General features: G+C 39.2%; 1 protein-coding gene across 3 annotated transcripts in view; it reads left to right on the top strand.

The window, feature by feature from the left end:
- The first annotated feature begins 304 nt into the window (after window positions 1-304).
- LOC133654318 (neural cell adhesion molecule L1.1-like) overlaps window positions 305-13,920 on the top strand; it is a 124,174-nt gene continuing 110,558 nt past the window's right edge. For all 3 annotated transcript variants that reach the window (XM_062054620.1, XM_062054619.1, XM_062054618.1), the window contains exon 1: window positions 305-430. The gene's annotated coding sequence lies outside the window, so the exon portion shown is untranslated. The remainder of the gene's footprint in view (window positions 431-13,920) is intronic.

Raw genomic sequence — 13,920 nt, 5'->3', positions numbered from 1 at the left:
TTTGTTTTTTTTAATGATTATTTTTTAACGATTTTTATAATCATTTGACTATTATTTGCCTTCCTGCAATAGTCGTGTGTAACAATTGTGTTGTATAAAGCAACACAATGATCCCTTTCAATGGACTATTGAAACGTCATGAATGAGCTGATACGTTCTAGAAGATTCTGTTGCAACATCTTCATGAATCAGAGACACTTTCCACCTCCAGCCAGCAGATGGGGATGGAGAGGTCAAATAGAGGAGGGGGAGGGGCAGAGAGAGAGGGAGTGATGTCATCTGGGCGAGGCGGCCAATGAGAGCACGGAGGAGAGGAGGAGGAGGAGGAGGAGAAGGAGGAAGGAGACGGGCGTGTTTTATGTGTCGCTGCAGTGTTCACGCCTGACGAAGAAGAGGCAGCAGAAAGACGGGAGAGAGAACACCTGCAGAGGTGAGGAAGCATCATTGTGTATTTCTCTCTGTGTGTGTGTGTGTGTGTGTGTGTGTGTGTGTGTGTGTGTGTGTGTGTGTGTGTGTGTGTGTGTGTGTGTGTGTGTGTGTGTGCTGTATGTTGCTGCATGCAGACATGATGCAGTGACATGTATAACCATGAGGTGACATGTATGTCAAAAGTGTACATCCACGTGTAAAGAACATCATGTCATGGCTGTCTTGATCATTTCTACAACTCTTATGTTGTTGTGATGTAGTGATTGGAGCACATACTTGTTGCTCACAAAAAACAGTTTGCTTCTTTGATGAATTTATTATGGGTGTACTGAAAATGTGAGGGTGAAAAGTATACATACAGCAATGTTAATATTTGCTTCCTTGGCAAGTTGACCTGCAATAAGGCGCTTTTGGTAGCCATCCACAAGCTTCTGCTTGACCACTTGACCACAGTTTTCTGACATGGACTTGTTTCTTCAGCATTGTCCACACCTTTAAGTCAGGACTTTGGGAAGGCCATTCTAAAACCTTCATTCTAGCCTGATTTAGCCATTCCTTTACTACTTTTGAGGTGTGTTTGGGGTCATTGTCCTGTTGGAACACCCAACAAGACCCAACCTCCGGGCTGATGATTTTAGCTTGTCCTGAACAATTTGGAGCAAATCCTCCTTTTTCACTGTCCCATTTAAAGCAGCAGTTCCATTGGCAGCAAAACAGGCCCAGAGCATAATACTACCACCACCATGCTTGACGGTAGGCATGGTGTTCCTGGGATTAAAGGCCTCACCTTTTCTCCTCCCAACATATTGCTGGGTATTGTGGTCATTGTTGTCATTTTGATATTTGTCATTTTAAAATATTTGTCATTTTAATATTTCTTATTTTAATATTTCTCATTTTAATATTTGTCATTTTGATATTTGTCATTTTGATATTTGTCATTTTAAAATATTTGTCATTTTAATATTTGTCATTTTAATATTTCTCATTTTAAAATATTTCTCATTTTAATATTTCTCATTTTAATATTTCTCATTTTAATATTTGTCATTTTGATATTTGTCATTTTGATATTTGTCATTTAGAATATTTGTCATTTTAATATTTCTCATTTTAATATTTGTCATTTTAAAATATTTGTCATTTTAATATTTCTCATTTTAATATTTGTCATTTTAAAATATTTGTCATTTTAATATTTCTCATTTTAATATTTGTCATTTTAATATTTGTCATTTTGATATTTGTCATTTTAAAATATTTGTCATTTTAATATTTCTCATTTTAATATTTCTCATTTTAAAATATTTGTCATTTTAATATTTTTCATTTTAATATTTGTCATTTTGATATTTGTCATTTTGATATTTGTCATTTTAAAATATTTGTCATTTTAATATTTCTCATTCTAATATTTGTCATTTAGATATTTGTCATTTTAATATTTGTCATTTTAATATTTGTCATTTTAAAATATTTGTAATTTTAATATTTGTCATTTGAATATTTGTCATTTTAAAACATTTGTCATTTTAATATTTCTCATTTTAATATTTCTCATTTTAATATTTGTCTTTTTGATATTTGTCATTTTGATATTTGTCATTTTAAAATATTTGTCATTTTAATATTTCTCATTTTAATATTTGTCATTTTAAAATATTTGTAATTTTAATATTTGTCATTTTAATATTTGTCATTTTAATATTTGTCATTTTGATATTTGTCATTTTGATATTTGTCATTTAAAATATTTGTCATTTTAATATTTCTCATTTTAATATTTGTCATTTTAAAATATTTGTCATTTTAATATTTCTCATTTTAATATTTGTCATTTTAAAATATTTGTCATTTTAATATTTCTCATTTTAATATTTGTCATTTTAATATTTGTCATTTTGATATTTGTCATTTTGATATTTGTCATTTTAAAATATTTGTCATTTTAATATTTGTCATTTTAATATTTGTCATTTTAAAATATTTGTCATTTTAATATTTGTCATTTTAATATTTGTCATTTTGATATTTGTCATTTTGATATTTGTCATTTTAAAATATTTGTCATTTTAATATTTCTCATTCTAATATTTGCCATTTAGATATTTGTCATTTTAATATTTGTCATTTTAATATTTGTCATTTTAAAATATTTGTAATTTTAATATTTCTCATTTTAATATTTCTCATTTTAAAATATTTGTCATTTTAATATTTCTCATTTTAATATTTGTCATTTTAATATTTCTCATTTCAATATTTGTCATTTTGATATTAGTCATTTCAAAGCCAATACTTAGTTTGAACCTGCTGGGCTTCCGTCAAGTTACATCCCAACGACCTTGAAGGTTCTTAAATGTTTTTCAATTCATTTTTTTTTTTACTTGCAAGGCCTCAAATTTATCTGTAATAAAAATTGTATTTCATTTATTTTTAATGTTCTATGCCCTTTTTTATTAAAGAAACCTTGTTTTCTAATGGCAATATTTTCCCTCCAACTAATGTTGAAAGTGGAATGTTGGAGCATAATTGGAGCCTAAAATAGTTCATTAGTTCATAACATTGATTTTCATTCATTATTATTATTTAAGAGATGACACCAAGAATCCCACCAAAATTCTTGGGGATCCAAAAGGTCGCCATTTATAAAAGTCATACTTTTTTCTTTAATAATTCAATAATTCCTAACAACATTGACTTTGAACAAAGACTCATTTTGAAAACAAAAACAACTCAAATTCTCAAGGATCCAAAAAGTGCTAAAATAATTCATACATTTTTCAAGTGACCTTTATTGAGGTGGTTGCCATGGTAGCGGCCCGTAACGACAAGTCAGGAGGTGGTGGGACATTATCTGAGTGGGGGTCAGCATGTGGATTCAAACCTGCACCCTGGTCCTTGTCTGTTTGGCCGCCTTTCATTTGCTGCTGTTTGTCTTTTTCCTCCTGAATTCCTGCAATCCCTCCTGGCAACTTGACTTCCTTTCCCTCCCAGTGAGGCCAATACCTTTTCCCTCCCAGTAAGCCAACACTATTTCCCTCCCAGTGATGCCAACACTATTTCCCTCCCAGTGATGCCAACACTATTTCCCTCCCAGTGAGGCCAACACTATTTCCCTCCCAGTAAGCCAACACTATTTCCCTCCCAATGAGGCCGACACTATTTCCCTCCCAGTGAGGCCAACACTATTTCCCTCCCAGTAAGCCAACACTATTTCCCTCCCAGTGATGCCAACACTATTTCCCTCCCAGTGAGGCCAACACTATTTCCCTCCCAGTGATGCCAACACTATTTCCCTCCCAGTGAGGCCAACACTATTTCCCTCCCAGTAAGCCAACACTATTTCCCTCCCAATGAGGCCGACACTATTTCCCTCCCAGTAAGCCAACACTATTTCCCTCCCAGTGATGCCAACACTATTTCCCTCCCAATGAGGCCAACACTATTTCCCTCCCAGTGAGGCCGACACTTAAGAAGGAACGTCTTGATTGATTGATTGATTGATTGATTGATTGATTGATTGATTGATTGATTGATTGATTGATTGATTGATTGATTGATTGATTAAACGTCCATCAGCACTCTAAAAAAGGCAGCCATGGACTTAATCTCATTGGAGCAAAGAGTAGGAAAAAGAGGCGAACATCTGGAATAAGATCAAAGAGTGGAGCAATTAGGGATCAACTCTGTGGATTATTGGGCTTGGTTTGTCTTGAGGTGCTTGTCAGTCATCAATTTGATTGACAGCAGCTGAGCCTGATCCAGACTCATGGCAGTTAGCGTCCTGCCATGTAATAACAAGTCCAGTCTTGGTATTCATGTCAAGTTTGGAATTCAAGCATTTGGAATGACTGGAATAGTGACTAAAGATGACTGAATTAGTGACTAAAGATGATTGAAATAGTGACTAAAGATGACTGAATTAGTGACTAAAGATGATTGAAATAGTGACTAAAGATGACTGAATTAGTGACTAAAGATGATTGAAATAGTGACTAAAGATGACTGAATTAGTGACTAAAGATGATTGAAATAGTGACTAAAGATGACTGAATTAGTGACTAAAGATGATTGAAATAGTGACTAAAGATGACTGAATTAGTGACTAAAGATGATTGAAATAGTGACTAAAGATGACTGGAATAGTGACTAAAGATGATTGAAATAGTGACTAAAGATGACTGAATTAGTGACTAAAGATGATTGAAATAGTGACTAAAGATGATTGAAATAGTGACTAAAGATGACTGGAATAGTGACTAAAGATGATTGAAATAGTGACTAAAGATGACTGAATTAGTGACTAAAGATGATTGAAATAGTGACTAAAGATGACTGGAATAGTGACTAAAGATGATTGAAATAGTGACTAAAGATGATTGAAATAGTGACTAAAGATGACTGGAATAGTGACTAAAGATGATTGAAATAGTGACTAAAGATGACTGAATTAGTGACTAAAGATGATTGAAATAGTGACTAAAGATGACTGGAATAGTGACTAAAGATGATTGAAATAGTGACTAAAGATGACTGAATTAGTGACTAAAGATGATTGAAATAGTGACTAAAAATGACTGAATTAGTGACTAAAGATGATTGAAATAGTGACTAAAGATGACTGAATTAGTGACTAAAGATGATTGAAATAGTGACTAAAGATGACTGAATTAGTGACTAAAGATGATTGAAATAGTGACTAAAGATGACTGGAATATTGACTAAAGATGACTGGAATAGTGACTAAAGATGACTGGAATAGTGACTAAAGATGATTGAAATAGTGACTAAAGATGACTGAAATAGTGACTAAAGATGACTGAATTAGTGACTAAAGATGATTGAAATAGTGACTAAAGATGACTGAATTAGTGACTAAAGATGATTGAAATAGTGACTAAAGATGACTGAATTAGTGACTAAAGATGATTGAAATAGTGACTAAAGATGACTGAATTAGTGACTAAAGATGATTGAAATAGTGACTAAAGATGACTGAATTAGTGACTAAAGATGATTGAAATAGTGACTAAAGATGACTGAATTAGTGACTAAAGATGATTGAAATAGTGACTAAAGATGACTGAATTAGTGACTAAAGATGATTGAAATAGTGACTAAAGATGACTGAATTAGTGACTAAAGATGATTGAAATAGTGACTAAAGATGACTGGAATAGTGACTAAAGATGACTGGAATAGTGACTAAAGATGACTGGAATAGTGACTAAAGATGATTGAAATAGTGACTAAAGATGACTGGAATAGTGACTAAAGATGACTGGAATAGTGACTAAAGATGATTGAAATAGTGACTAAAGGTGACTGGAATAGTGACTAAAGATGATTGAAATAGTGACTAAAGATGACTGGAATAGTGACTAAAGATGATTGAAATAGTGACTAAAGGTGACTGGAATAGTGACTAAAGATGACTGGAATAGTGACTAAAGATGACTGGAATAGTGACTAAAGATGACTGAAATAGTGACTAAAGATGACTGGAATAGTGACTAAAGATTGAAATAGTGACTAAAGATGACTGGAATAGTGACTAAAGATGACTGGAATAGTGACTAAAGATGACTGGATTAGTGACTAAAGATTGAAATAGTGACTAAAGATGACTGGAATAGTGACTAAAGATGACTGGAATAGTGACTAAAGATTGAAATAGTGACTAAAGATGACTGGAATAGTGACTAAAGATGACTGGAATAGTGACTAAAGGTGACTGAAATAGTGACTAAAGATGACTGGAATAGTGAATAAAATGACTGAAATAGTGACTAAAGATGACTGGAATAGTGACTAAAGGTGACTGAAATAGTGACTAAAGATGACTGGAATAGTGACTAAAATGACTGAAATAGTGACTAAAGATGACTGAAATAGTGACTAAAATGACTGAAATAGTGACTAAAGATGACTGGAATAGTGACTAAAGATGACTGGAATAGTGACTAAAGATGACTGGAATAGTGACTAAAGATGACTGGAATAGTGACTAAAATGACTGAAATAGTGACTAAAGATGACTGGAATAGTGACTAAAGGTGACTGAAATAGTGACTAAAGATGACTGAAATAGTGACTAAAGATGACTGAAATAGTGACTAAAATGACTGGAATAGTGACTAAAATGACTGAAATAGTGACTTAAGACGACTGGAATAGTGACTAAAGATGACTGAAATAGTGACTAAAGATGACTGAAATAGTGACTAAAGATGACTGAAATAGTGACTAAAGATGACTGAAATAGTGACTAAAATGACTGGAATAGTGACTAAAATGACTGAAATAGTGACTTAAGACGACTGGAATAGTGACTAAAGATGACTGAAATAGTGACTAAAGATGACTGAAATAGTGACTAAAGATGACTGAAATAGTGACTAAAATGACTGGAATAGTGACTAAAATGACTGAAATAGTGACTTAAGACGTGAATCTTCCAGTCTGCTCATGTTGTTAGTGTTGGCTAATAAAACTTCTTTGGGTATGTCCACAAATTGTTGTTCATTATTCCCCCCTAGTAGTTGTCCTTGTGTGACTGACATAGCACCACTCTACTGGTGCACTTCTTCTTTAGGATCCATGTCCACATTTGTGGAATTTTTGTTCAAGTCCCATCTTTTTACGTGGCGTTCACATGACAAAGAAATGTGTTTTCTAATGTGAATGCAAAGTGACTCGCACTGCATGGCCTCTACTCTCATCCGTCCCAAGACGGACACATTTGTGGCAATTTCTAGGATTTTGTGCACGTAAAAGATTAGGAAGGAAGAGGACGAGTATTTTGGCTCCTGCAGATTTATCTTATTTGGCTTCCATGTTTGCAGATGAGGAGTGGAGGAACTTTCACCAGAGTTCCTAAAACATTTCATCTTGCCTGTTTTCTGCTCAACTATTTATTTGGGCAAATAACAAGGACCTTTGTCACTTTTTCATGAGGTTTTGGTGGCATGAATGCAGGAGTACTCACGTTGCATATACAGGTATATATATATATATACACAGGTTTGTACAGGTATATACTGTATATATACACAGGTTTATACAAGTATATATAGGTATACAGTATATATACAGAGGTTTATACAGGTATATATACACAGGTATATATAAGTATATATATACACAGTTATATATATATATACACAGGTATATACAGGTGTATATATATACACAGGTATATATATATATACACAGGTATATACAGGTACTTACAGGTATATACAGGTATATATATACAGGTATGTACCAATAAATACAATAAAAGCATGAGGATGCTCACTAAGAAAATAAAAGCATGAGAATGCTCACTAAGACAATAACAGCACGAAGATGCTCACTAAGACAATAAAAGCATAAGGGTGCTCATTAAGACAATAAAAGCATGAGGATGCTCATTAAGACAATAAAAGCATGAGGATGCTCATTAAGACAATAAAAGCATGAGGATGCTCACTAAGACAATAAAAGCATAAGGGTGCTCATTAAGACAATAAAAGCATAAGGGTGCTCATTAAGACAATAAAAGCATGAGGATGCTCACTAAGAGGTTTGAGGTCTAGATATGTAAAATGAAATGAGCTGGACTTCCTCTTCATGTTGTCATCCATCTTACTCCTTCACTCCTTCACTCCACTTCCTCTCTGATTCATCTTCTTTTCTTCCGTTCTTCTTGCCCACATTCTTGTGTGCTAGAAAGATGTTGCCCACATTCTTGTGTGCTAGAAAGATGTTGCCCACATTCTTGTGTGCTAGAAAGATGTTGCCCACATTCTTGTGTGCTAGAAAGATGTCTTTGTTTCTTGCTCTTCTGCTGTCTTCACCCCGTTAGCCCCATTAAGCACTCAGGAGGGCTTTAACAGACCCTCACTGTTCATCCCCTCACACACACACACACACACACACACACACACACACACACACACACACACACACACACACACACACACACACACACACACACACACACACACTCTCACAAACACACACACACACACACACACACTCTCACACAGACACACACACACACACACACACACACACACACACACACACACACACACACTCTCACAAACACACACACACACACACACTCTCACAAACACACACACACACACACACACACGCACACACACACACTCTCACACAGACACACATACACACACACACACACACACACACACACACACACATACACACACACACACACACACACACACACACACACACAGAGACACACACACACACACACACACACACACACACACACACACACACACACACAGAGACACACACATGCACACACACAGAGTGTAGAAGGATGTGATGTAGTAACATGGTCCATTCAGGAGGAGACCACAAACACTTCAGTGACAAACACAAGACTTTTTATTCTCTGCTGGTTAACATTTGTGACTAACTTCCCACTCTGGTCCACTCTGGTCCACTCTGGTCCACTCTGGTCCACTATGGTCCACTATGGTCCACTCTGGTCCCTGTACTACTTCCCACTATGGTCCACTCTGGTCCTTGTACTACTTCCCACTCTGGTCCTTGTACTACTTCCCACTCTGGTCCTTGTGTAACTTCCCACTCTGGTCCTTGTGTAACTTCCCACTCTGGTCCTTGTACTACTTCCCACTCTGGTCCTTGTACTACTTCCCACTCTGGTCCTTGTGTAACTTCCCACTCTGGTCCTTGTACTACTTCCCACTCTGGTCCTTGTGTAACTTCCCACTCTGGTCCTTGTGTAACTTCCCACTCTGGTCCTTGTGTAACTTCCCACTCTGGTCCTTGTACTACTTCCCACTCTGGTCCTTGTACTACTTCCCACTCTGGTCCTTGTGTAACTTCCCACTCTGGTCCTTGTGTAACTTCCCACTCTGGTCCTTGTACTACTTCCCACTCTGGTCCTTGTGTAACTTCCCACTCTGGTCCTTGTGTAACTTCCCACTCTGGTCCTTGTACTACTTCCCACTCTGGTCCTTGTGTAACTTCCCACTCTGGTCCTTGTACTACTTCCCACTCTGGTCCTTGTGCTACTTCCCACTCTGGTCCACTCTGGTCCTTGTACTACTTCCCACTCTGGTCCTTGTGCAACTTCCCACTCTGGTCCTTGTGTAACTTCCCACTCTGGTCCTTGTACTACTTCCCACTCTGGTCCTTGTGTAACTTCCCACTCTGGTCCTTGTGTAACTTCCCACTCTGGTCCTTGTACTACTTCCCACTCTGGTCCTTGTGTAACTTCCCACTCTGGTCCTTGTGTAACTTCCCACTCTGGTCCTTGTGTAACTTCCCACTCTGGTCCTTGTACTACTTCCCACTCTGGTCCTTGTGTAACTTCCCACTCTGGTCCTTGTACTACTTCCCACTCTGGTCCTTGTGCTACTTCCCACTCTGGTCCACTCTGGTCCTTGTACTACTTCCCACTCTGGTCCTTGTGCTACTTCCCACTCTGGTCCACTCTGGTCCTTGTACTACTTCCCACTCTGGTCCTTGTGCAACTTCCCACTCTGGTCCTTGTACTACTTCCCACTCTGGTCCTTGTGTAACTTCCCACTCTGGTCCTTGTACTACTTCCCACTCTGGTCCTTGTGTAACTTCCCACTCTGGTCCTTGTACTACTTCCCACTCTGGTCCTTGTGCTACTTCCCACTCTGGTCCACTCTGGTCCTTGTACTACTTCCCACTCTGGTCCTTGTGCTACTTCCCACTCTGGTCCACTCTGGTCCTTGTACTACTTCCCACTCTGGTCCTTGTGCAACTTCCCACTCTGGTCCTTGTGTAACTTCCCACTCTGGTCCTTGTACTACTTCCCACTCTGGTCCTTGTGTAACTTCCCACTCTGGTCCTTGTACTACTTCCCACTCTGGTCCTTGTGCTACTTCCCACTCTGGTCCACTCTGGTCCTTGTACTACTTCCCACTCTGGTCCTTGTGCAACTTCCCACTCTGGTCCTTGTGTAACTTCCCACTCTGGTCCTTGTGTAACTTCCCACTCTGGTCCTTGTACTACTTCCCACTCTGGTCCTTGTGTAACTTCCCACTCTGGTCCTTGTACTACTTCCCACTCTGGTCCTTGTGCTACTTCCCACTCTGGTCCACTCTGGTCCTTGTACTACTTCCCACTCTGGTCCTTGTGCTACTTCCCACTCTGGTCCACTCTGGTCCTTGTACTACTTCCCACTCTGGTCCTTGTGCAACTTCCCACTCTGGTCCTTGTACTACTTCCCACTCTGGTCCTTGTGTAACTTCCCACTCTGGTCCTTGTACTACTTCCCACTCTGGTCCTTGTGTAACTTCCCACTCTGGTCCTTGTACTACTTCCCACTCTGGTCCTTGTGCTACTTCCCACTCTGGTCCACTCTGGTCCTTGTACTACTTCCCACTCTGGTCCTTGTGCTACTTCCCACTCTGGTCCACTCTGGTCCTTGTACTACTTCCCACTCTGGTCCTTGTGCAACTTCCCACTCTGGTCCTTGTGTAACTTCCCACTCTGGTCCTTGTACTACTTCCCACTCTGGTCCTTGTGTAACTTCCCACTCTGGTCCTTGTACTACTTCCCACTCTGGTCCTTGTGCTACTTCCCACTCTGGTCCACTCTGGTCCTTGTACTACTTCCCACTCTGGTCCTTGTGCAACTTCCCACTCTGGTCCTTGTGTAACTTCCCACTCTGGTCCTTGTACTACTTCCCACTCTGGTCCTTGTGTAACTTCCCACTCTGGTCCTTGTACTACTTCCCACTCTGGTCCTTGTACTACTTCCCACTCTGGTCCTTGTGCTACTTCCCACTCTGGTCCACTCTGGTCCTTGTACTACTTCCCACTCTGGTCCTTGTGCAACTTCCCACTCTGGTCCTTGTGTAACTTCCCACTCTGGTCCTTGTACTACTTCCCACTCTGGTCCTTGTGTAACTTCCCACTCTGGTCCTTGTACTACTTCCCACTCTGGTCCTTGTGCTACTTCCCACTCTGGTCCACTCTGGTCCTTGTACTACTTCCCACTCTGGTCCTTGTGTAACTTCCCACTCTGGTCCTTGTGTAACTTCCCACTCTGGTCCTTGTACTACTTCCCACTCTGGTCCTTGTGCCACTTCCCACTCTGGTCCTTGTGCAACTTTCCACTCTGGTCCTTGTGTAACTTCCCACTCTGGTCCTTGTACTACTTCCCACTCTGGTCCTTGTGTAACTTCCCACTCTGGTCCTTGTACTACTTCCCACTCTGGTCCTTGTACTACTTCCCACTCTGGTCCTTGTGCTACTTCCCACTCTGGTCCACTCTGGTCCTTGTACTACTTCCCACTCTGGTCCTTGTGCAACTTCCCACTCTGGTCTTTGTGTAACTTCCCACTCTGGTCCTTGTGTAACTTCCCACTCTGGTCCTTGTGTAACTTCCCACTCTGGTCCTTGTACTACTTCCCACTCTGGTCCTTGTGCCACTTCCCACTCTGGTCCTTGTGCAACTTTCCACTCTGGTCCTTGTGTAACTTCCCACTCTGGTCCTTGTACTACTTCCCACTCTGGTCCTTGTGTAACTTCCCACTCTGGTCCTTGTGTAACTTCCCACTCTGGTCCTTGTACTACTTAACATTCTGGTCCTTGTGTAACTTCCCACTCTGGTCTTTGTACTACTTCCCACTCTGGTTCTTGTGCAACTTTCCACTCTGGTCCTTGTGCTACTTAACATTCTGGTCCTTGTGTAACTTCCCACTCTGGTCCTTGTACTACTTCCCACTATGGTCCTTGTGCAACTTTCCACTCTGGTCCTTGTCCTACCTTCCACTCTGGTCCTTGTGCAACTTCCCACTCTGGTCCTTGTGCAACTTTCCACTCTGGTCCTTGTGTAACTTCCCACTCTGGTCCTTGTGTAACTTCCCACTCTGGTCCTTGTGCTACTTCCCACTCTGGTCCTTGTGTAACTTCCCACTCTGGTCCTTGTCCTACTTCCCACTCTGGTCCTTGTGCCACTTCCCACTCTGGTCCTTGTCCTACTTCCCACTCTGGTCCTTGTGCCACTTCCCACTCTGGTCCTTGTACTACTTCCCACTTTGGTCCTTGTGTATCTTCCCACTCTGGTCCTTGTGCTACTTCCCACTCTGGTCCTTGTGTAATTTCCCACTCTGGTCCTTGTGCAACTTCCCACTCTGGTCCTTGTGTAATTTCCCACTCTGGTCCTTGTGCAACTTCCCACTCTGGTCCTTGTGCTACTTCTCACTTTGGTCCTTGTACTACTTCCCACTCTGGTCCTTGTGCGACTTCATCATCTATATTCCACATCCAACATCGTCTATATTCCACATCCAACATCGTCTATATTCCACATCCAACATCGTCTATATTCCACATCCAACATCGTCTATATTCCACATCCAACATTGTCTATATTCCACGTCCAACATCGTCTATATTCCACATCCAACATCGTCTATATTCCACATCCAACATCGTCTATATTCCACATCCAACATCGTCTATATTCCACATCCAACATCGTCTATATTCCACATCCAACATCGTCTATATTCCACATCCAACATCTTCTATATTCCACATCCAACATCGTCTATATTCCACATCCAACATCTTCTATATTCCACATCCAACATCTTCTATATTCCACATCCAACATCGTCTATATTCCACATCCAACATCGTCTATATTCCACATCCAACATCGTCTATATTCCACATCCAACATCGTCCATGTGGGGCAGCAACGCAGCAAAAAAGCTGCAATACAAATAATAATACAAATAAAAAGCAAAGTGGTGCTTTAGATGGGTAACTAGCAGGGGTGTGACTCTTTGGTTACCAAACCATTCCATCAGATTCCCATTCCTATGGTGATGATTCCTTTCACAATCATTAAGGTGATGATTCCTTTCACAATCATTAAGGTGATGATTCATTTCACAATCATTATGGTGATGATTCCTTTCACAATCATTAAGGTGATGATTCCTTTCACAATCATTATGGTGATGATTCCTTTCACAATCATTAAGGTGATGATTCCTTTCACAATCATTATGGTGATGATTCCTTTCACAATCATTAAGGTGATGATTCCTTTCACAATCATTAAGGTGATGATTCCTTTCACAATCATTATGGTGATGATTCCTTTCACAATCATTATGGTGATGATTCCTTTCACAATCATTATGGTGATGATTCCTTTCACAATCATTATGGTGATGATTCCTTTCACAATCATTATGGTGATGATTCCTTTCACAATCATTAAGGTGATGATTCCTTTCACAATCATTAAGGTGATGATTCCTTTCACAATCATTAAGGTGATGATTCCTTTCACAATCATTAAGGTGATGATTCCTTTCACAATCATTATGGTGATGATTCCTTTCACAATCATTAAGGTGATGATTCCTTTCACAATCATTATGGTGATGATTCCCTTCACAATCATTAAGGTGATGATACCTTTCACAATCATTAAGGTGATGAT

This window comes from Entelurus aequoreus, linkage group LG07 (assembly GCF_033978785.1).
Source record: "Entelurus aequoreus isolate RoL-2023_Sb linkage group LG07, RoL_Eaeq_v1.1, whole genome shotgun sequence".
NCBI classification, from domain to species: domain Eukaryota; kingdom Metazoa; phylum Chordata; class Actinopteri; order Syngnathiformes; family Syngnathidae; genus Entelurus; species Entelurus aequoreus.
This window is presented reverse-complemented; position numbering and strand designations above follow the sequence as displayed.